Source organism: Phyllostomus hastatus, unplaced genomic scaffold (genome assembly GCF_019186645.2).
Source record: "Phyllostomus hastatus isolate PE091 unplaced genomic scaffold, TTU_PhHast_1.1 phas_scaffold_182, whole genome shotgun sequence".
In the NCBI taxonomy this organism is placed as follows: domain Eukaryota; kingdom Metazoa; phylum Chordata; class Mammalia; order Chiroptera; family Phyllostomidae; genus Phyllostomus; species Phyllostomus hastatus.
In genome coordinates this window covers 7,986,402-8,009,741 of record NW_025334013.1, presented here as the reverse complement: position 1 = coordinate 8,009,741, position 23,340 = coordinate 7,986,402, and the positions used below count along the sequence as shown (strand labels likewise).

At 53.2% G+C, this 23,340-nt stretch overlaps 1 protein-coding gene across 1 annotated transcript in view; it reads right to left on the bottom strand.

The window, feature by feature from the left end:
* The window catches only part of KAZN (kazrin, periplakin interacting protein), an 826,597-nt gene that overhangs the window by 617,682 nt on the left and 185,575 nt on the right, over nt 1-23,340 (bottom strand). The window lies entirely within an intron of this gene.

Sequence of the window (23,340 nt, the reverse complement as noted above, 5' to 3'; positions counted from 1 at the left end):
CACGGTAACACAGGCCCGGTTAACGCCTTCGCTAGAGACAAGGTTGAGTGAGACCCCCGCCCACAGCCGTCTCGCCCCACTGCAGCGGGCAGCCCGTCGGAAGGCGGCTATGAATGTGCCCCCCTGGCTCATTAGGCTGCAGGAAGCACAGCCCCATCACAGGCCCAGGGCCAGCGTGAGAGTGCTTCCTGAAGGCACGGACGGGAGCGGGAAGAGCATGAAGTCACCTCAATCCCCTAAGGACCCCAGGAACGCTCCCTCGTGTGGAAGGGCAGCCCTCAGTGGGGACCAACACGGGGCCTGGCCTCCCACTGGTGTCCACGGCCTCATCTTTGTGCACAGAGTGCCATCTCCCGGGACAAAGCACCTCTGCGCAGGTCACCTCTGCACAGGCGTACCCAGCCAAAGGCATACTGGTAACAGGTGCTGGGCCGCTATACAAGAAACAGCAGTTACTAATTCTTGATACACGTGGTGTTGTCGAGATAGTCGCCCACCCAGAGAAGTAGAACTGGGTCTGGTCTAGGTCTATAGGTAAACAGTTACAGGTAAATTTATTAGGGCTGTATTCGCCCTACATTACCTGCAATAATCACCTGCTTATTTAAAGTCGTGTGTGTGCCTTAACGGATGTTCATCCTTATCACTATCAAAGAAAACATACCTCGATTTAGAAGTATTTGTGAACAGCAGTCAAATTATTTCCTAAAGTCACCATAGCGCAAAAGGTACATAGGGTTTTACTTACTGTGACTAAGAAAGGGGTAGATGGAAACAGGTGCATGCTGGGAAAAGCAGCTCCCCCAATTCTGTATGTCCCCATGGAGGGCCTCCAGGCCCCTTGAGCCAGCACCTCTATCTGCTGCGCCAGGGGGCAGTGAGCAAGTCCCCTAACCCATGGGTGACGGCCAGTGGCTCCTGGCTCCTGCTTCTCGGTGGACTGAAGCCGATCTAGAAAATCTGTGAGCATGCGACAAGGGTTCTCTTTTCTTCCCTCCCTGTGGCATGTGAACGTGAGGCTGTGATATTCGCCAATGACACACGGACATACACTGAAGATTCCAACTTCCCTCGACGGCCTGCCCCAGGCCTAGTAGGTGGGTGGCGGTGGCCGCGCAGGGGCGGGGCCGAGAGGGTAAACGGCATTCCAGCTGCAGAGCAAAGCTGCGCTCCCCAAGCAGCTGTGTCCACAGAGGGCACGGAGAGGTCCGCCTGCTGGGCTCCCACACCCACCTCTCCTGTCGGCTCCAGACTCAACGACATGAAGGCAGGAACACCATTTGTGAACCCGTTAGAACCTCAGATGAAGGACGGGGTGGGGGCGGCTAGCAAATGATCGGAGAGGCAGCCCGTGCCAAGACAGGACAAGATTCGACCCTGCCACCACCTTCCCGCCCCGTGTTGTACACCCGCCCCTTCTTTCACCTGGCTGTTGAGACCCGGGGCGCATTGCTGGTCAGTATCCGCCTTTATTTTCTCATCAGTTAAATCAAGGAACGTGTACCCACATCACAGCGTCGTTCCGAGGACGAGAAGACAGAGCACCACTCAGCAGCGTGCAGGCCATTGGGAAGCACTCGGTGAGCGCTCTGCCCCTCCCTCCACCCAGGACAACCTGCAATCACAGAGCGATTCTTGTACCTGCGCACCGTCTCTTGCCCACCCCACTCTCCGCTCCAGGAGGGCAGAGCTGGCTTCCCGGAGACTAGCCACGGGACTCGGCAGGTAATGAAGGCTTTGTGCGTTTTGAATGAAGGACTTAATGAATGGGAGTTATTAGTTACTGTCCCGTGAATTGCCTTAATGGATAATTTCATAATAGCTGTTTTTCTGCAGCCTTGAGCACTGACACCTGTGTGCATGTTTACATGAGGAACGTGTCCGGATTCAAATGCAGACTGATTTCTGAACACAGATAGCCCGCACCGGGCGCCCAGCGACCACCTCTCTGCCAGCCTTTGTCTCCCCCACGCCTAGGGGACAGCGAAGTGTCATTATGGCTAGAGGAGATAATCCTTGTTTGCTTTGGTGTTAAATCAGCACAAACAGCATGGACGCTCTTTGGGTCTGTAATTAGATGCAAGAAGATCAAAGCCAAAGCTAAGGGCGCACATGGCTCCAGTAAACGGTGTTTCTGACTGATGCAGGGAGGGGGGTCGCGGGAGGGATCTCTGCGGAGTGTTTGCTTCGGGAGAAGAAAACAGCTTGTCGCTAAAGCTTCAAAGCAAGTTCCGATATCGCCAGCCAGAGCGGGCCCTCCTCGGCCACACATTTCCAGCCATTTAGACGCAAATCCTAGGCGTGCACACTGCCCCATGGGAGGTCTCAGATGGCCCTCCGGTGGTCGCTGGTGACTGATCTTTGCATCTGCCATAACCCGGGCACCGAGGTGCTGCTTCCTGGGTATTGCAATGCCCCTGGACACATGAGAATGCCTCGTGTGGGTCCTGGGTTCAAATCCCTGAGGCCGGGACTGCAGTGGGGTGAAGGAGGCACTCTCCTTGGGTGCAAGACAGAAAGGGGGGCCAAAACAAGTCAGTGATCAAGATGAACAATATATTTCAATACAGTTTAAAAAAATAAGCATGATGCAAAAACAACCCGTGAGGTGCAAAATGTCAGCATTTGAAATAAAGACGGGATCGGATGTGGTCAGGACTGGGGGGCGCGGGGGGCGAGGCTCAAGCCCGCGCCCAGAGGGTTGGATCGGATCTTGATTTCAATTTTTGGTATTTTGATGGTCGAGGCAAAGCTTCGAAAAGCCCAGTGCTCAGGTTGGGAGAGGACACCCACAAGCCAGCACCGGCAAAGGGGCTCCGCCTTCTAAGGGTCAGGAGCGTGGCAGTAAGCAGTAAGATCCTCTACAAGTGTTCATGGCCTTTGGCCTCTTAGTAGAACCTCTAGTAATGTACTGTAAGGGAAGGCCGAGAAACGTGCACAAAGATTATGTACAGAGACACTTATCTCAGTGTTATTTATAGAAAAGCCAAACCTGGGAACGACCTTCATGTCCAGTCATAAAGAAACGGTCAGCGAAATGCTGACCCGGCCACACGACGGCGTGTCATAGACATGTGATTAAATTCAACATGGCTCCTTTTTTATGTACAGGACTAAGGAAAAGGAAAAGGAAGAGATTAAATAAAGGGTAAAATAAACCTCTGCTTCCAGCTCTGGCTGGCGTAGCTCAGTGGATTGAGCGTAGGCTGCGAACCAAAGCGTCACAGGTTCTATACCCAGTCAGGGCACATGCCTGGGTTGCAGGCCACGGCCCCCAGCAACCGCACATTCGTGTTTCTCTCTCTCTCTCTTTCTCCCTCCCTTCCCTTTCTAAAAATAAATAAATAAAATCTTAAAAATAAATAAATTTCTGCTTCTATCGGTGGAACAAGAAAAAAACAAAACAACGTTTAAATCTTGCTCCATTTCCAATGTGTCGTGACTTAACCTCAGTTTCACTTACTGTCTGCAAATACAGAGGGGAGCAGGTCCAAAGCCGTCCGATGGGACGGTCCTCCTCGGGAGATCACACCCGTGATTGCTTCTCCAGAGGATGGGTGTGATAAGTGAATCCCTCCACGTCCTGTGCAAGGTGTGGATCCACACTACTCTACTTGTTTACGAGGAGAAAGAGTACCAGCGAAGAAGTCATTTCCAGTGATGCTTGGAAAATAATGGAAAAAAACTCCCAGTGAAATGGGAAAGAAACTGCAAGTTTAATAAAAGAGGTGAATGGTTCAAAAGGCAAAATCTCAAAAGATGGCTCCACTGGGGTCTTCCCTGTACCATTCCACTTCCAACCTTTCTCCTGCTTCAGAAGAAACACCCCATGACACAAACGCCCAAAGCTGCTTTCTTGGGCTTTCTGTTGAAAGTTTAGTTTGCCACACACCCACACGTGGGTTCTAGTCTCTCGAGAAAACGGATGGGTGGGGCCCCCGTGGTGGGAGGGGCACAGGTTGGGGGCTCAGGAGGGGGCCGTTCATTTCCCTCGGTGACAGGACACTGACCCCGGTGACAGCTGCCCCGCTGCTGCCCCTGTTGCTACAGACATTTGGGACACTGCGATAAGCTGATGGCACCAAAAGATGCCTTCACTGCCCCAGCCACGTCATCCACATGGGGAATCCATAGCGCTCTGAGTGGCCTCTACTGCGGCAGTGGAATGAGGGCTTCCCAAATGACTTTGGCACGTACCGAGCTGTACCCAGGTTTACCGGGTTATGGGACAACATTTCAGCTCAAGCGAAGGCTGTCATTCCAGGGTGCCCCCGGACTCTGAGTCCATTATTCCTTCCTCAAGTTCAGGGACGTGAATTTGACCAAAACCTCCATCTCTTCCTTCTGCCTGAAATGCCTTCTTTTCCTACACTCCCAAACATGTTCTTATATCCCAAACAAAGACTGAAGAATGGTGCAGATTCTGGAAGACGGCAATTAATACAAATACAATTCCAAGGAGAGGACGAAGGAGCGAAGGCAGACAACCGCAGGGTAACGCGTGTGGCTGTCAGCCCCAAGGCCACCCTGAGACGGGGAAGGTCCTGGATCTGACTTTGGCCGTGTGCTGGGGCTGTTCTTCGTTATCCACTTGCCGTTGAGCCGTTCTTGACCCCCCTCCTCTGTCCAAGCCCTGGACACGTCCTCCTGCAGCCCGTCCTCCCAAAGTCTGCTCAACACCTCCTTTAGTGTGAGACAACGCATTTCTGTCTTTGCAGAGCACCTGACTTTGTAAAATACTTCCCTATGCGTGGTCAGGCTTTTCATCTTCACGCACTCAGTGCACACCTCGGGTGGGAAGGTGTGCCCACACCGGCACCAGTGCCCGCCACTCATAATATGAGGTGCCTCCCTCACTGTACTCCTGAGACTGCTGGCTAAAATAATGGCATCCCCATTTTTGCAGACACGGACACTGGCCCCGGAGATTAAAGGACGTGTCAGAAAGTCACCAGGGAGGTAGTAGTTGCACTGGCCCCGCAGCTTGGTGTCCCCAGCCCCTCCCTGCACTGTCCCCATGAGTCTCGGGTGTTGGGAGCTCGGAATCAACAGGAGAGAAGTTTCCCTTCTGAACAAACTTGCTCCCACCAAACCCCCTGTACCAGGCAAGCTCAGATGAGAAATGGTGTCTGATCTGAGGAAGTCACACATTTAGAATGCCTGCCCTTACAAACCTCGGGGGGGAGACGATGAAAACCCACGGCTGTTCCGAAGCAGCCCCAGCGGCCGCAGAGGGCAGCCGTGTCTGCCGTGGGTCTGACCCAGCCGAAGAGGACCCGGGGCACAGGGTGGGAGTTACACGCAGCAGCTCCGGCTCCAGGGTCTCGGTTCCAAGCCTCCCTCCAGCCCTGACTGGGTGCTGTTGCCTCTCCCCCGATTGTCCAATCGTAACGCGGGAAAAATTGAACACTTAACCTCATTGGGTTGTCCATCGGATTAAATAAATAAAAGTGCTTAGAACAGATCCCGGCACTTGGTGATTAATGAGAACACAAAGATTCGATGAAAGGAGCAAGGAGCGACATCCCAGGGCCAGGAACCTCACCGGGCTTTCATAGACGGAGTGAGCTAGCGCGAAAGGGGATTAACTACGAGGTGAACGTTTGCTGGGGCTTTACCCTTGGAGCCCATACGCAAGGGCCCCTTCAGAGCAGCCAGGCCAGCCCGGCGGGGGGTGCGAGGGGGATGCTGGGAGGGGAGGGCGCGCTGGCCTGCAGGGCGCTGCCAGGCTCCGCCAGCTGCTCCAGGGCAACCGGGGCCCAGTGCCAACCGGCCCTCCCGTCCAAGTCACTGGGCCTTTCCAAGGCCCCTGAACTAGAGAGCTCGGTGCCAGCCCAGCTCACCAGAGTTCTCAGCTGCTGAAACCAAATGGCACGCACGCCATCTGCCCCCTAGAGAGAGAAGGACGCAGAGACTGGGAGTTGGAGGAAGGGGGAGGGAATGAGGAAGGAAGGAAAAGAGAAAAGGTGAGAGCTTTACTTAAAAAAAAAAAAACATTCAAAAGAAGTACCTATTACAGGCATTTGGGAGCCGAGAATCTGTTACCAGTCAAGATGCAAAACTAACGTCTAAGGGCCCACTGTGCTCCCCATTCCTTGTCTGACCCAACACCACCCACCCCGCCCCCCAGATAAACCGGGCTGAGCAAGGGTGCACCTAGCGAGTGAAAGGAACACAGGTGTGTGAAGAAAAGCTTGTGCGTCACTAGCAAATACCAACGATGCCGCCTGGAGCTCCAGGGCCCCTGAATGAGCCAGCCAGCTGGGTGTTTTATGTTTAAAAACTGTCTCATTTTTTAAAAAAGTAACCCAGGGTTGTTTGTAGGTGTTCAGCTGTAGCGCAGGTGAGCCGAGCACAATGAGAATATGAATCCAGTATCTAAATGCGATCTGCAGCATTTCACTTTGAAAAGCAAATTCAGCCCTGGCTGGCGTAGCTCAGTGGATTGAGTGTGGGCTGCGAACCACAATGTTGCAGGTTCGATTCCCAGTCAGGGCACATGCCTGGGTTGCAGGCCATGACCCCCAGCAACCGCACATTCATGTTTCTCTCTCTCTCTCTTTCTCCCTCCCTTCCCTCTCTAAAAAAATAAATAAAAATAAATAAAATCTTAAAAAAAAGAAAAGCAAATTCAGCACAATAATATACTCAATTAAGGTCAAGGTATATGCTAATAAATTATATATAAAATATAAAAAATTATATGTAACATATAGATTTATGTATACAAGCATGGTTATACCATGAAGCCTGTGCCATATGACACATTTTAATAGTATGTTTCCCACATCTGCATGTATGTGATCTAAAATATATTACAAAGAACATATATATAACATGTTTATATACACAGATGAACCAGGCTCACGCTGAACCTGTGGGAGACTAAGGGTGGTCTGTAGGATAATGAATATTAATGAGATACATTTTTTTTGTCTTGGAAAGAGGTTTTCTCTCCTGGTTATGTATACATACTCACTGTAGAAATTAAGAAAAACAGAACAAAATAAAAAAGAAATTACTCTCACTATTCTGAGATCACATTTGTGAACATATCTGTGTATTTCCTCCTGTTTTTTTTAATTTTTATTTACCAGTGTATCGCGGCCACCTGCCAGGAAACACAGATCTACTTCATTGTGTTTAATGGTTCCGGAGTCTTCCCACTCAAGGAATGAGTCAGAATTCATGAACCCAATCAAATCATATTGGATCTGAATGTAGTTTCCAATGTTTCACTGTTATGAGCAAGAGTTCAGGTTTAAAATTGTACGAAAACAAGCCGCCTAGGACGGGCATCGATGAAAGAAACGTTAAACAGCTGACACGACCCCCTTTTGTCCAGGACGTGAGTCACTGAGCAGTCATGTCCCTGGGGAGGCGTCCCCAGCTCTCAGCTGTGCTCTTTCCAACAGGGATGTGTGGAAGGGAGAGAGAGGCCAGGTAGCACACAGCATGTAGAACTTATCACCTGTCTTATCCCTCGGCCCAAGACCCACGTGGGGGCTCTGAGCCCTCTCCTTGCTGGAACAAAGGCAGGACAAAGGGCAGCAGCAGAGGGAAGAGCTGCTAGGCACGTGATGACTCGCCTTAATTCCTAGCTGCCAGCTCTTTTTTAGGAGCTTCCGGTAAGGAATTCTCTCCCCATGCCTCAGTCAAATGCCTCCAGCTGCAGACATGGGCGGGTTCCCTTTAATGACTACGTTCCAAGCACCTGCCTTACGCAGGTGAATGACACAGACTCGGGCTCAGCCCTCGCGGAGCTTATAACCTTGCACAGGAGTGATCAGATAAGTCAACAAAGTCCACGACCCTGAGAGAAGTCCTGGGGGTAGGGGACTCTCTGGGGGTTGGGCTCCAGGGCGGCCACTGTGAGAGGTGACATTTCAGCCGAGAGCAGAGAACCGGAAGCAGTAGCTGTGCAAAGCACCAGCCAGAAAGCTGTCCACACGTGGGAAAGACGAGAGCCAAGGCCTGGGTGGGAGCATCCCGCCCACCCGCGTGAGGGCCGGTGTGGCTGGGCAAGGTGTGGGCGGGGGAGGGGCAGGAGGGAGACCAACTCCTCCCGGTTTGCCTGGGGCTTTCCCGCCTTTAAAATCGCAAGCCTCCTAAATAAATACATAAATAAATAAATAAAATTGGAAGTCTCGTGTCCTTGGAACCCTTCGTTCCTGGACAAACTGAATATTGGCCATTTGTCTTGGCACGCTTTTGAACGCAGAGATGCACAAGTCATGGAAGAGAGAGTGGATTTATCCCGGACCCAGTGGGAAGTAATTAGAGTTTGCGGCGACGTGAAATGATGACTGCAAGCACCGATGGCTCCGGACAAGAATGCAGGAATCGTTCTCAGATAATTTCTTACCCTTGTCCCCGTCTCAGCCAATGCTGTCTCCCCACTCTCTCTCACACCCATTCACTTCCTTCCCAGTTGGTACCCCGCTAGTCCGAAGCCCTACGGGGTGTTGATGAAAAGGGTGGGCTCTGGCGCCGGACTACCCAGGTTCGCACCCTGGCTCAGCCTCCTACTGGCTGGGAGACGCCAGGAGCCTGCTCAACCTCTCTGTTCACTGATGCCCTCACCTGCCGCGGTGAAGGTTGAGCGAATGGACGTAGGTGGTGTGTAGACCAGTGCTTGGAACCGCACCAAGTCCCCTTGCCCCAAACCCTCCGTGGCTCCCCTGCTGCTCGGAGAAAGAGCCAGAGCCCTTCGAAGCCATTCTGGTTTATTCCCTAAGACTCCCCGCCTCGCCCACCCTACTCCAGCCACATGGGTCTCCTGGTCGTTCCTTGAAGAGTGCGGACGTCCTCCTGACTCAGGGCCCTGACGCCTGCTGCTCCTTTTGTCTGGAACTTTCTTCCCTTTTACACACCTGTGTGGCTCGTCCACTCCTTCCCTTCCTCGAACCCTTTTCTGACCATCCTATATGGACATGTCTATGCTCCGTTCCCACAACTCTTAAACTCCTGCAACTCCAACTCTGCCTTCTTTCTCCCCACAGCACACACCACCTGACATATTAGGTGTTCCCTTGTGTCAGGAGTTAGTTTATGTCTCCCCGAACTAGACTTTAAGCTCCAGGAGGACCGGGACCTAGCTTCTTTGTTCACTGCCGACCCCACAGGACGTGAGCTGTGCCTCACGCAGAGCGGCGGCGGGAACGCGCCGATCTGATCACCGGTGGCACCGATGAGTGGATGATGCCGGATCTCCGCTCCGGTTCCTTGGATGCAATGTTCTGTGTTATCTCTCTGAGGATGTTAATTGTCCTTCTTGTAACATCCTGCTCCAAGTTCTCTGTGAACCATTTTCTCAGATGGAAGTTTCTCCATTGATCGAGTCTCTGATTCTATCATTTGTCTCATCTTGTTGGCTTTTAACTGTTTGGTGATTTTTTTTTAAAATTGTGAGGCATTTTTGTCATTGAAATCCCTAACAGATAAATCTCGAGTTTTGCTTAGATGGCCCACTCTGGGCGGGCCAGTGCCCCCCCACCGTCTTGGCTCAGGGCCTCTAGGACCGAGCCCTAAGGGACACGGGGGCACAGACCAGGGGCTGTCGGCGGCACGGGGTAGAACAAAGTGTGTGAGGTCCCCAGGAGACCAGGTGGGAGAAGGGAGAAGGACAAGTGACACGAAATGAGACCAATCACTTGGCTGTGGAAGAAGAAAACTGTCCACAATAATGAATGGGAAAAAAACAGGCTTATCAGTGAATTAGAAGCATTTCATTAATGGAAGAAATTCAGATGTGCTTACAGGAGAAAATTCCTTTTTTCCTCTATAGGAAATTGTTTTTGTAGAGAATTTCTATAAGAAATAATTAGCTCTTTCCCAACGGGTTGACCCCTTTGGCCAAAATGCAGTTCCCAGCCGATGGTGCCAACAGCGTCATTTTGTTTCACTGAAATAAAAACTACACTCAGAGGCGCCACCAAAACCCAGAGGGGCTGTCACGGGAGGAACATGGCCGTCCTGGGCCAGGCCGAGAGGGAGATCACTTTCGCGGCTGAGATCTCTCAGCCCCGAATCTCTGTCCTCGCCAGACTTCAATGCACCCCTTGCGGCAGTAATGGCTGGCATCCTTTCCCCTTCCCACAGCGACGCTCCTCCCAGAATTCCAGGCTTCTCTCCCCCACAGTCTCCCTGCTCTGCGGGACGAGGGACAAGGGACAGCCTCCCAGTTGGGCACAGGGCACTGAATAAACCCCTGTGCAAAGACTCGCACTTTCCCTGGGCCGTCCCAATGTCCACATGCAAGCAGGATAACGTACCAACAGCCTTCCCGAGGCCTGGTGAGGGGGGGCGGGGTCTGGGAGCCCAGAAAGCAGTGAGCGTGGAAGGGTTCAGCCTGATGGAGGGAGGCACTGGGCTCTGAGCGGCGTGGGCCAGGGAGACGGAGCCTGATGGGGAGGAAGGAGTAACAACAGTCGGGCAAGGGACCTTTAATCAGCGCCGCAATCCCACCAAAGGCGGAGGCGGTGGAGGAGGGGATGACAAGGAGCTCTGCTGCACTGAGCCACATGCCGGAAGCTGGGAGAGACCCAGCCTGCCCTTCTTGGGGGAGCAGCGGCCAGTGAACTTTGCTAACTCTCCATTTCACTTGTCCCTCTGCCCCCACAGTCCTGCTAGGTGACCGAGTTGCGGCTGAAACCGGCGAAAAAGCCCTAATGATGATAGGAAATGTCACACGCTCTTCCACTCTAAAACTACACATCCAGAATACTTCCCGGATGAGAGAAGACACGCTTCCCTTTGATTCGGAGTTGGACGGGTGACAGAGCGGAGGCAGTCGGGATGATGAAAAGGAAGGAGTAAGCCAGGTGACAACTCCCCGTCACACGGAGAAACCAACAATGGGAATCAACAAAGTACGTGCCGTGCCAGCATCCGAGGCGTAAACAGCAGTGATACCACCTACAGCAACTGCTGATAAAACACAGCCACCTGCTACGCCTCCCGGGCCCCTACAGGATCCTTCACCAGTCTGGGATGAAATACAAACCTCTAGGTCCGGCGTCTAATGCTGTTGCTCTTTGGAGAGCAACACACACACACATTGGCCTTCAACGGCAATCACTTTTATTGCATTAAATAGAGAAAGAAATATACTCCTACTAAAGCACAGTGTGCCTGGTGTAAAAACGTCTCGTTTCTTTCTCAATTTGCGACTGCCTCGGCAGCGGTATATTGGTTTCCCGTGGCTGCTGTGACAGAGCACCAGAAGCCAGGTGGCTGGAAGCAGTCGCAATCTGAGCTCACAGTTCTGGGGGTTAGAAGTCCCAGAGGAGGGGGCATTGGGTTCGGTACCTTCTGCAGGCTCCGAGGGAGAACCTGCTCCGTGCCCTTCTGACTTCGGGGAGCCCCGGGCATCCCTTCGGCTTCCGGATGGGTCAGTCCAGTCCCCCATCCTCCCCTGGCTTTCTCCCTCCGGGTCTTCCTGTCATCTCCCCTCTGTGTGTGTCTGTCTCTGTCTCCAAACTCCCCCTTTTTATAAGGACACGAGTCAGATCAGCTAGGAGCCCACCCTAGTGACCTCACTTTCACTGGATTACCTCTCTGAAGACCTGATGTCCACACAAGGGCACATCCTGAGGTTCTGGACGTTAGGACTTGGCCATACATTTCTTTTATGGAGGACACAGTTCGACCCACCACAAGGGAGTCGATCCCTTTCTACACCCTTTCCAGATTTCGCTCTGTGTCACTGTGGGGTTTTGTGGAGGTACTTCCAAGGTCCTGCAAACACGGATCCAAATCCATTTAAAAATACACTGCAAACCCTTCGCAGAGACTCAGATGTGATACACATCATAATGAAGGCCAGCGTACAGCTTGTGCGTCCAGAATAAAAGTTGTGTGTTTTTCATTCTTGTTCCCCTTGTGCCCCCTCTGCACATATATATTACATGTATCAGTAACCTTAGCACAATAGGTTACTGGTTTGAAACACCTGTCACTTTATAATGCTCTTCTTTGAATGCACACCCTCTGCGTGACTGCACACGTGCACACGTGTAGCTTCATTACGAGTGTCCAGACGCCTCTGCTCAGGGCACTCGGTCCCCTGACCAGCCCTGTAAAGGAACACGTGGCACAATGACAGGACGACCCTGGGCAGAAAGGACAGTCTTTCCATAAAGTCTGGAAACCCTGTCAGTCAAGGCTGCTCAGGTTGTGAGTGACAGAGACAACCATGTCAATCTAGCCGGAGTGAGAAGGGGACTTGGTGGGCTCCTCCATGGAGCACGTCTCCCTCTTGTCCTCACTGTACAACTTCCCTGTGTAATGTCCTCGATGCTCAGATTGGGGACACCATGCCCTGGCTCACTCACACCCATTCCTTCCAACACTCCCTAGTCCACTTCCCTGAACTACAGAAAAGGGGAAGCTAAAACTACATTTCCCAGAATCCTTGGTGGCTAAGGTCCTGAATGAGGTGCTAGTGGACAGTGGTGTAGCCACCCAGAGGGAGGGGATTGGCTCTGCTCTGGAGCTGGAGGCAGGAGCACCTGGTTCTTCAGGATGGCTCTGGGGCGGATCCTGGGGCCCTGTCCTCAGTGTCAGGGGTGCTGCGTGGTGAGACCCTGTAGCTGCTCACATCCCATGAACAGTCTCGCAGGGCAGTTAGCTGATTTCTCCTGGCTACTGTCATTCCTGGCTCTGTGGCCTCCAAACCTAGTTGTTAAGATGATTCTGTGAGCTATCGGAATCCCTAAAAACTAAATTTAAAGGCCTTTCTACTTAAATTAGAGTGGACTCTGTTGTCTGCTGCTGGTGACTGTGACGGACACCGCGTGACTCCTCCAACAGGCCGGTAAATCCGCGAATGACAGACCCGCCTCTTCAGCCAAGCTCTCTCTGAAGCCGAAGACGGATACAGTGTGCTGCGTCACACACCACCCACCTAGATGTCCCACAGGTCGCCCAGGCTTCAGAGAGCCCAAACCCAACTCACAGTTCCCCCCGTCACATCTGCCACCCCTCGGTCCCCTTCCTCCGAGGCTGCCCTTTTCCCGGGTACCCAGACCAAGATCTGAGACTCCTCCGAGACGTGTCCCTCCCCTTCACCCCCAAACTTCCATGAGTGGCAGTCCTACTTCTTCGGCACCCCCTGAACGTGCCCCTTCTTCTCTGATCTTCCTGCCCCTTACATCACAGTGTCTCGCCTTACCATCTGCCGCCAAGAAAAACTGCATCCCGTCTTCTGTCTCTGGCCTGTCAACCCATCCTTCCTGCTCCCTCCACAGTGATCTTTCAAACGCCTAGATGTAACCGCGTCATCCCTTAGCTTAGATACATGAATGGTCCCCCACCATTATTGCGGTTTCGAGCTGGACAGACGGTGGGAAACCAGAAGGCGCATGTGCAGAGACTGGCTAAAGCCTCACCGGCTCCTTTTCTCTTTCTCCTGAGAACATGGCTAGGCCACACTGCCCAGGCTCTCTTCCAATTACAGGGCGTGGTTGTCCGTCAGACCTGACTCAGACACTGGCTCTGCTAGTGTATCAGTCAGCTGTTGCTGTGTAACAACCTTGAAACAAATAGCTTAAACCAAGCCATTTATTACTTCTCACAATCCTCCAGGAGCACTGGTGACTCTGCTACTCTTGGCTGAGGTCAGTGGGCATTAGCTGGGCTTGGTCCTGCAGGGGCACTCTGCTGCATCAGCTGGGGGCTGCCTGGTCTACGGTGGGCTCAGGGGGGGACTCGTCTCTGCTCCACATAGTCTCGCCTCTGCCAGCTGTCTAGCCCAGACTTGTTCTCGCAGCAGAGGTGAGTTTCCTAGAAAGAGAAGAATCACGCAAGGCCTCTCGAGGCCTAGGCTCTGGACTGAGCCACTGATTCACCACAGTCTATTGGCCAAAGCAAATCACCGGCCAGCTCAGATTCAAGGCGCGAGGAAATAGACTCCAGCTCTTAATGAGAAAGGCTACAGAGGCACATTGCAAAGGGAGAAAGTAAAGAATGACAGCCATTCTTTGCAATTAAATGAGTGCAGTTACTGACTGGACGCGTGACCTTAAATAAGTTCCCTTTCTGGGCCCTATTTCGTCACTGATAAGAAAGAGTCGGTCACGCACAACTCACAATTGAGCTGCGGAGGGAAGGAGACATCCTTAGCGGAGTGTCTGGCACATGGTGAGCACTCAGTGACCCTCCACCACGTTTAGTTGCCACGTCTCCCCGCAGTGATCACCACTGTGCTTTCATGTGGTGGTGGGGGGAGGGAGGGAGGGGAGAAGCTCCGGAATTGTTTGCTGAACAAATCAACCAGGCCCCCGGCTTGGAGGACCAGCTAGAGCTGGGGTCTTGTACTGACTCGTCCTGTTTCTGGAGCTGGCGCCGGCCCGCGCTTCCCACACTCGGTCATGGGCCCGTTTGAACCGTCCCGTCCAGGCTGGACAGGGAGCCCCTTTCAAATGTGTCCCACAGCTGTTCACACACAGTGTGTTCTCCATGCGTGTGCAAGGGCAGAAGAGCACAGTTCACGTCCCTCTAGATAAACGGACTGGAGTTGTCTTTTCAAAGGAGAACGTGCACGAAGCTGCTCATTAGGACACTTCAGACCCCCTTTCCCAACAGACCAAAAATCACCAAGAGTTACACTAAGAGGTGTTCTGCTCATTGGCCGGGGTTTTGTGGCGCATTGACCGTATGGATGGCGCTGATGTTTTCTATCTCCCTTTGGCGGTTGCTTCCCACTCCAACTATGCTTGGTCCTGTGCCTCGCTCTGGCCCACAGAACAGCAGCAAACTCGATGCAAACACAGGCTGTAAAAGGGACTCCTCTGCTTCTTCTTTTTATGGACCCTGCCGCCACTAGGAAGAGTTTCCAGGAGTATCCTGCTGGATTCAGGGATAGGAAAAGCACCTAGAAGAGAGAGAGCTGAATCACGCCCGCTGAGGCCATCTCAGTCCAGCCAGGCCCCGGTGACCCCGGATCGATGCGTGAGGCCAGTCAAGATCAGCCACGCCTGCCCGCCCTGGTAGGAGTGCCCGGGTGACCCACTGACTTACAGAGGTAAATGAGTAGCTGTTCCCAACCACTCCGTTTGTTACACAGCAGTGGTTCACTGACATACATCCAGGTCATGGTTCTCATTAGTAATTCTGTTTAAAAAACTCTTCTCTTTGTTTTATACTTAAGGGGGAAAAAAGGAGAGGTTCATATCCATAACCCAAGACAAGAAGACCCATCCCGAAGTCAACTCTCTGGACTGCCAAGCAGGCCAAGGAGACTGTCTCCTGTCCACTGGAGCACACGGGCACTCGGAACAGCCGACTCCCTGTCTCACCATCAAACTGCTTTTCACTGTGGTTTGGTCAGAGGCCGGGGGGGAGAGGAACGTGGGAGATCAGCCTGAGCTGGCGTTTGAGTAGGAGATCTGCTGGCTCTACTCGCAGTCAGATTTGAGTGATGACATCAGCAACGCCGTGCCTCGATTTACCTGGCTGCTCTGCGGGGACTGCGAGAGCTTCCTGGGAAGAGCAGGCCCCAAGGGCTCCGTGTACGAATCACTGTTCTGAGCGTAAGTCATTCGAGGTGATAATTCCATGGCGTACATTCGGCCCTCTGTTCTCTGACTACGGGACGGGAGCCACAGCGTCAAAACCAAACCAGCAAACACGCAAACACACAGGTTATCGGTACTCAAACCCTGATATTGAATCCCATTATGGGGAAAAAAAATATTGACAATAACATTACCTTTGTAATTATGTCTCATTCAGACGAACGTTGGTTCACAGTTCCCGGGCACAGGCCGCCAGAGAAGAAATGCTTTGCTCACGGAGGATCCGGGAGGGCACAGCACCAAGCTCCACGCGCACAGCTGAGAACTGACCGTGGGCCAGGTCCCGCGCGGCGGGACTCGGTGAAGGGGCGGCCGCCTCGTGTCTTCCTTTCCTTGTGCAAAACTGGCCTCCGCGTCCCTGCTCTCCCTCGTGCCCCTGACTCAGTCTCTTCCACTGGCCTTCGTGTGTGTGTGTGTGTGTGTGTGTGTGTGTGTGTGTGTGTCTGTGTCTACAGCCTCAAGCAAGAAGACACAGAGGTCCTGGTGCCTCTGTGTTCAAGCCCCAGGCAGAGGATAAAAGACTCCCTGCTCTTCAGGGGCCAGCAGGAATTTTCACTTCCCCTAAATTAAATGTAAATTTCCAGAATGAATCACGTGCCCAGATCTGTTCAGCGCGTCCCAGAGGATCTATCTCCAGTCACCTCCCGGAGCAGCACTAAACACACACCACTAAATTAGAGCAGAGACGCGTGCGATGGACGGAGCATGACTGGAAGCCACATTCTCCCTCTCACTCTCGCCCTCGCTCCCTCTTCAGATCTCCGCCGACATGCCACAAGGAAAAAAAAGCATTTTCACCCTGACCTACATCTTCAAGGGGGTATGGAAACGCCTCGTTATTTGTCACTTGCGTGTTCCCAGTCGCTCGCCCCTCCTGCAATACAAGGTCCTGGAGGGCCGGCACCCCTCCTGGGGCTCCCGCGGGAGTTGCCCTCAGTCTGGCGCAGCGCTGGGCCTTGCCGTGGAGGCTCAGAGAGCGAGCAGCGGGAACAAGAGTGAGCAGGGAGCTAAGGCCTCTCTGCAGGATGCACGGTGATCCTCTGCCGGACTCCGAAGGACACGATTCCGAGGCCGGAGGAGCTCCACGGACAACGGAAAAGCCGGCCTGGGGCCTCAGTGCAGGGCTCGCAACAACCCTGACGCCACTGACGCTGGGACAGACACGTGTGTTGAGGGGCCGCCCCAGCACCCTGGGAAGTGCGTCAACACGCCTGGCCTCCGCCCACCGCGTGCCCGCAGCCCCACCTCCCCTGCCCCCCAACCCACACTCAAAAACATCTCCAGCATCGCCCAATGCCCCTGAGGGTCGGAGCAAAGCTGCTCTCCTCCTCTTTCCGCCGGAAAACACTCACCGAAGGGAGACGGTGGGGCTGGGTGTTGTTTGGGGAACCACAGGTTTGACAGTGCGGAAACAGGGCCAGAATAGTCCGAGGGGACGGGTCACACCTTTCATGTTCTGTTTAACGATGTTTGAAAACCACGTTCTGGGAGGCCCAAGCCTTCTAGGAACCTCAGAGGGTGAAGCTTCACTTTGGAAATGTGTTGCGTATTAATTAAAAATTTAAAAAAGCATTTTGCATCATGAGTGCTGTCGTATGTCTGAAGCTAGGTTTTAATCTGTCCCCCCACCCCCAAAATGACATCCCCCCTCTCCCTGGACTCACTAACCCCTTCAGGAAGCAAATACTCCGGAGTCACCAAGTACAGGGAGGAAATCAATTGTGCTTGCTTTGTGATGGGCTGGATGGAACAATACAAAAAAGGCTATTTTATTGTGGCTTAATAGCCAGTTTTCAAAAGAGGGGTGATAATACCCAACCTCTTACACCTCTCTTGGCTGACGGAAAACGATGGGAAAATGCGGGCAACGTGCTCTGTAAACGGCAGAGGGATCTGCACATATCGGGGGCGGCCTCCTCTCAGCTTCCGTAGCCCCCGACACGGCTCCCTCAGTAGTTAGCACAGGGTACTGTGACGACTGGTTATCTGCCCCCCATACCCCGAGTCCCCCTAGGGCAGGGACCTGGAGCTTCGTGCAAGGCCGAGCTCTGTTCTGGGACTCAGGCACCAAGTTCAAGTGTGTGGAATGCTCGGTAGATCTATCACCGCTTGCCTCTGCCCAGCATCCACGCTCCCTTCCCGTGGTACCCATGCTTCCGCCCACACCGCCTGTGGGCTTGGTGGGACCATCCGTCAGTGCGCACACCCTCCCACGGCCAAGGTCGAGGAGGGCCCAAGGAGCCTAAGACAGACCCGTCAGACTCTTGCAAGAACTGGCACCTTGATCCAAGTGACACAAAGAGAGAAAATGTTTGCGGCCCACCTGTCCTGACCACGGCGCCCTGGAAAGACTGCTCTTCGGTTCTCGACTCCCTCCCTCTCCACAGCTGCCCCCTTTCCTGTCTTGTCGGAGAGACGGTTCTTGGGTTTCTCCCAAGTGCTCCCGTATTTGCTTCCATCACATGGCGCCTCCGTTGGGCCCGCCCAAGCTGAGCCCTGTCGCTGACCCTCCCCCCGGCCCTCCCTCCCCCCAACCTCCCTCCCCCAACTTCGGTGCTATGTCACATCCCTGTCGCCGCAACTTGGACCACGGACGGCTAGAACAACTCAAATTCGGTCTAGTTACCATTTGAAGTGCGAATCACTAAAATAACCACTTACATCTAAAAGTGTAACAGAACGGTTCCATGGTGGGAAAGCAAATTCCCTGAACACTCTCGAGCGCCGTGCGCACCAGGACGGCTGCCTCAGGAAGGAGCGGGTTGGCAGAGACGGGCTCCTTCAAACGCCGCCCATCCTTGGAGATGCTCCCGTTTTTCAGAACACGGCCGCGGGCAGGAGCTCGTTCCGCCTGGATCTTTGCACGGGAAACGCCGAAAGCAGCTCTGAATACCTCAGACCTCCCCCTAAAGTTCTGCCTTACAGGCTTTACAACGGGGGCAGAGGTCTCGGAAGAGGCTCTTTTTCTCTGCTGACTTTAGCAGAAACGTGCCCGGGCACGAGCCTGGCGGGGAGCCGCACCGCTCTTTCCTCCTCCGCGCAGGGAGAGATCGCGGGAGCTCTGCCTCCGAGGGGCTTGCACCTGAGCCTGGCGATGCCTGCAGGTGGAATTTTATGTATTTATCTCTTAAACTGGAGAAGACCAAAATCGCCGTGGCAGAATGGGAAGTGGGCCTTACAGAAGGAACTGCAAGCTTCAGACCCACTGATTTTAGAGTTTTGCACCTGAGAGTGAAAACAAAGCATTGCCTTTGCACACACGCACACACGCACACTGATTTCTGGCGTGAGGGCGTGAGCTGAGAGCCCTGGGACCGACCGGCTTACCCTGGTAGCTCTGGAATTAAGTGAACTACATTCTTCAGCGTCCATTTCTTTCTTTCTTTCTCCTACAGCCTTTAAGGGGTGGACACCTCACGGTATGAGTGGACTTAAAAATATCACAGAGTAATTTTCCTGGGGTGAGAACGGTGCCTCTTCGCTCTGGTTTAATTTCAGAGTCTCTTCCCTGCCTGCCGCAGCAGAGGGCAACAGTGCCAGTCCTGGCTCCAGCCACGCGTCACATTTCAAGAGAGAATAAGAAAAATCTCCCTCCACTTGGGGCCCTCCTCGTGGCCACCGCCAGCGCCTGCGACCTTCCGATGTCGAGCGTCCTGCTGGTGCCTCAGTGGGCGAGGGGAGGAGGGCGAGGGGTTCTCTAGGGCTGTCCGCGGGGTCGGTCCCGTGGACGTGACCGTGGAGCCGACAGCAGCTGGAAAGCACCAGGTAACCTGCACTGGCAGTGAGCACACGCCCGTCCCCTGAGCGAGGGCTGGCTTTGGAAAGGATGAAACACGCTGGTGATGGGAGACACCATCTTGAAGCACACCTCTGCCATGAGCACGTGAACTTCCTGATGCCCAGGGTCCCCCTTTTCCTGCACAAGCTGGCACCCGCTGTGCAGCGCTGACCCTCCTGTTTGCCAGGAGCCTGGGCCGGGGCTTTCTCTGGTGGACACTCAGCTCCAAACTATACCTCCCCATCCGAGGCCAGTCCAGGGAGTGAGAGCAGCCAACCTATTCATGTGCTATCGGTCTGCTTTGGTGTTTGCTTTTGTGTTTGTTTTGCCAGAAATTACTCAGAGCATCATCAGCCAGAGGAGAGGTTTTTTTTAGAACATTTGAGGAAAGAAGAGGAAGCCACCCCAAATCGTATCGCGTCTCTGACCCTGGCAGGGCCCTGGCTGCCTGCTGAATGCCAGGTGAGCCTCCTGCCCAATCGCACCCCCAAGTCTCATCCCACATCACAACTGAGACTTTGCAAAGCGGAAGAAGAGGAGGCCAAGGCAGGAGGAGTGCGAGTCAATGGAGAGGAGGAAGAGAGGACAGGAGGGAAGGAGGGGACATGCCGGGGGGTGGGAGGGGTGGGGGGCAGGATGGAGGGAGGAAGAGGACAGCAAGAGTAAAAGGAGGAGGATGAGAGAGTCGGGAGTGGGGGGGACAGGGCGGAAGGTGAAGCAGCTTTCATTTCTCTCCCGCCCAACGTTTGGCTTTGCCAGGTTGTAAACACGTGGTTGCTTAGAGGTGAAGGGTATGCAATTTGTGTGTGTGTATGTGTGTGTGTTTAAAGGTTTGATACTTCGTTCCTAGAGATGGACCCCTGGGCAGGCGCACCCGTGGCTCAGCTCACTTACACCAAGCTAACCCTCGGATGCCAGACAAGCCACAGCCTCCCGCACTGCCAGGCCCGGGCAGCCCTGAGGTCAGGGCAACACGAGCCCTTTCGTGGCCACTCGTGTTCCGTGGCCGGACACCATGAAACCACCCCCACCCCCTGCCCAGAGCACGGCACGGACGTCTCTGCCTTTCAGCTGGAAGCCAGCCTCGGAGGGGAGAATCTAAATGCCGACAGAGTGGTCTGACTGTTCTCCCAGGCATTTGTTCAGCCTTTAATACGTAATGATCTAAGGTCTTTGGGGGGAAGAAGGAGAAAACTGCCAATAGGAGATTTAATTTGCTGTAATCAACCCCTCTTAGCATGCAGAGGCACACAGTGCGAGGAAGAGAATTAATCTCGACCAGAAAGAATCGCCTCTTCGGTGTTATGAACCTAATCGCTCACGAGGCTGAGTTGGCAGTTGGGGCTTACACGGAGGAGCTCTCGGCAATAAGGCTACCAGCTCGGGTTTCTGGTCTGAGTGGGACACTTCAATGACAAAGGGACTGGAATGCAAACAGAGGCATTCTCCACCCTCAGACACCCCCTCACAGAAGCATTCAGGGAGAGAATAAAAAAATTGCTGGCCTCCGGCTGCCTGCGTGCAATGTTCTCCTCGATTCCGCTCTCTGGGGCGGACGGGCAGACCTGCCAATCATCTCCAGCACCGCTGTCACTCCTGGGAGATGCGCCTGCTCTGTGCACACCGTCGTATAATCCTCAGAGTGGAACTGCACAGCCCAGCGATGCTTTTTGCCTCTGCCATTCTCCTTGGCGGGATGTATTGCTTCCAAGACAGATGTGACTCGAATCAATCATGGCTTTCAAGCAGTCACTCTGGAGGCAGCGCCCAGGTTCCCCCGAACGCCTGTTGTCCGACTTCATGCAACTTGTAAGCTGAGGTCGGAGTATGTCCTCCCACGGCCACACTGTGGAGAGTCCGATGAGTACGGAACGGAGACCGCTGTGGTCACTACCCTTGTAAAGCTCGCCCCCTGCCACACGCAAGCCTGTCCGACGTCCATTAATATTACAAAATGCAGCCCGAAAGGAAGGAGCTACACAGCAGTTATATTTACATTCTGCGGCCCTCCCCTTATTGATGAGCTTCGAACACGAAGTAAGTACAGGCATTCGTCTTTGGAATGGAGGTAAGAAGTAATGTCCAAAGTGAATGGGAAATAATTGACTTGCCAAGAAGGCTCAATAAAGATTCTCATTAAAATGAACCTGTCTTGAAATGTCTCCTTCAAAACTGAAAACCACATATCACCCCTGGCCGTCCCCCACATGCTGGGGTTCCTTAGCGTTTCATAACCTTGGCAATGACTCATTGCACGGAGAGTTTATGTCCGTGGCGCTCTGGGCCTGGGGGCATTCGGTAATGTGATTCCAGGGCCTACACTCAGAACCACAAATAATGTTGCAAAAAGTTAGCGGTTTGAGGAGGAAAGAAATGAGCGTGGTGTTTTTAGACTACACTAATCACAGCCCGCCTCATCCTGGACGAGTCTGAGAGACAGGAGGGAGGAACCTTCCAACGACAGGAGGTGAAAAAAAGGTTCCCCGGACGCCACACTGCTTTCCTCCCTGGATTTCTGTGATTTCCGTCCCTCCAGAGGAAGCCCCATCCACCTTCCTTTCAGGGAGGGTGACTTAGGGGTGCCCGCCACAGCCTGCTGCGCTGTTTCTGCGTGAGAAAATTCCAGCAGGCACGGGTGTGGGATCCGGAGAGAAGGCGATACAATGAAATGTCCCTACTCTGTGATCCCATTACATGGAATATTTTAGACCCATTAGATTAAAAAAAAAAGGAAAAAATTTGGATGGAAGTTGTCAAATGAAGTCAACATGGACAGGAGCAAGTACTTCCTTAAGCAAGGTTAAACACTTTTGCGACCTGGTTCCAGGCACTTGTTCCCGTGTGAAGGAGAGGGAGAGGGTGGATGATCTCATTCCCTTAGATTCTGCAGAACTGGAGTTCACACGGTATCTTTGGGGATTTGTGTAGAGAGCTTCCTTGGTTGGGGCGTTCGCTGCAGGACTGGTCCCGGCACGGCACGGAGGAAAGCTAATCCTTTCAAGGGCAATTTGCTCTCTTTTATTTAGCAAATTGCTCTACATTTCCCTTTCTTCTGAAGGTTTAAAACTGGCTGTCGGAGCTTCAGAACCTTTCCCCGTTTTCTCCCAGACAGGCTTGGGGAGGAAGGGGAGGCTGAAAGGGCTGTTCGTCACAAAGGGGGGAAGGGAGAGCATGAATAAAATGAAAGGCTTTGCATAATTCAGGCATCTCAACGCGAGGGCTCCGGACTCCCCCAGGGGAGGCTGCACACACGCACAGGTGAGGAGAGGACAAAAGCGTTGCCATTTAAAGTCTTAACTGGTACAAGATCCAGGCTTCAGAACTGATTCAAGAAATAAAGCATGAAACGCCGCCACGGTAGAAACAAAAGCAAAAGAAACCACGGCGCACGATCGGATTCAGAGCAGGACGCAGGAAATCACTGACCATTCCGACCTCGCTGTTACGGAACAGAAAGGCAGCTCGGGAAGAATGGTCCCGGGAACACGGACACAAAAAGCACCAAACCCAAAGAACGTTTCCTGAAACGTTCCTAGGTACCGAAGAGGCAGGAATGACAACAAAATCTAGCTCAGCTTGGCTTCACTCGCAGAAAACTAGCAATTCGCTTTCAACACCTGGTGTTTGCTCACCAGCCTACCTGGAGAGACCCACCAACAACACCAGGTGGAGTAAATACATTCCTTTTAAAATATTGCAATAAAAGAGTGCACAAGGAGAAACCTGGAAGAATAGCACTTCAACGACAGCATGCGAGGAGCTAAATACCTTCTGCAATTCATTTATTCCTGGCATTTAAACAAAGCAAAGAAAACCAAAAACCCAGCCCAATGCTGATGCACTTCCTGGTGGCGCATCCCATGCACCAAAATATCCATTAGTTCCTCAGCGGTGCTGTCGGGGATAAGGACCGCCCTGCTCCAGAGCCTGTGCCAGCTCCAGTGCCTGCCAAGTTGGTATGTAAATGGGCTTTCACTTTTTCTA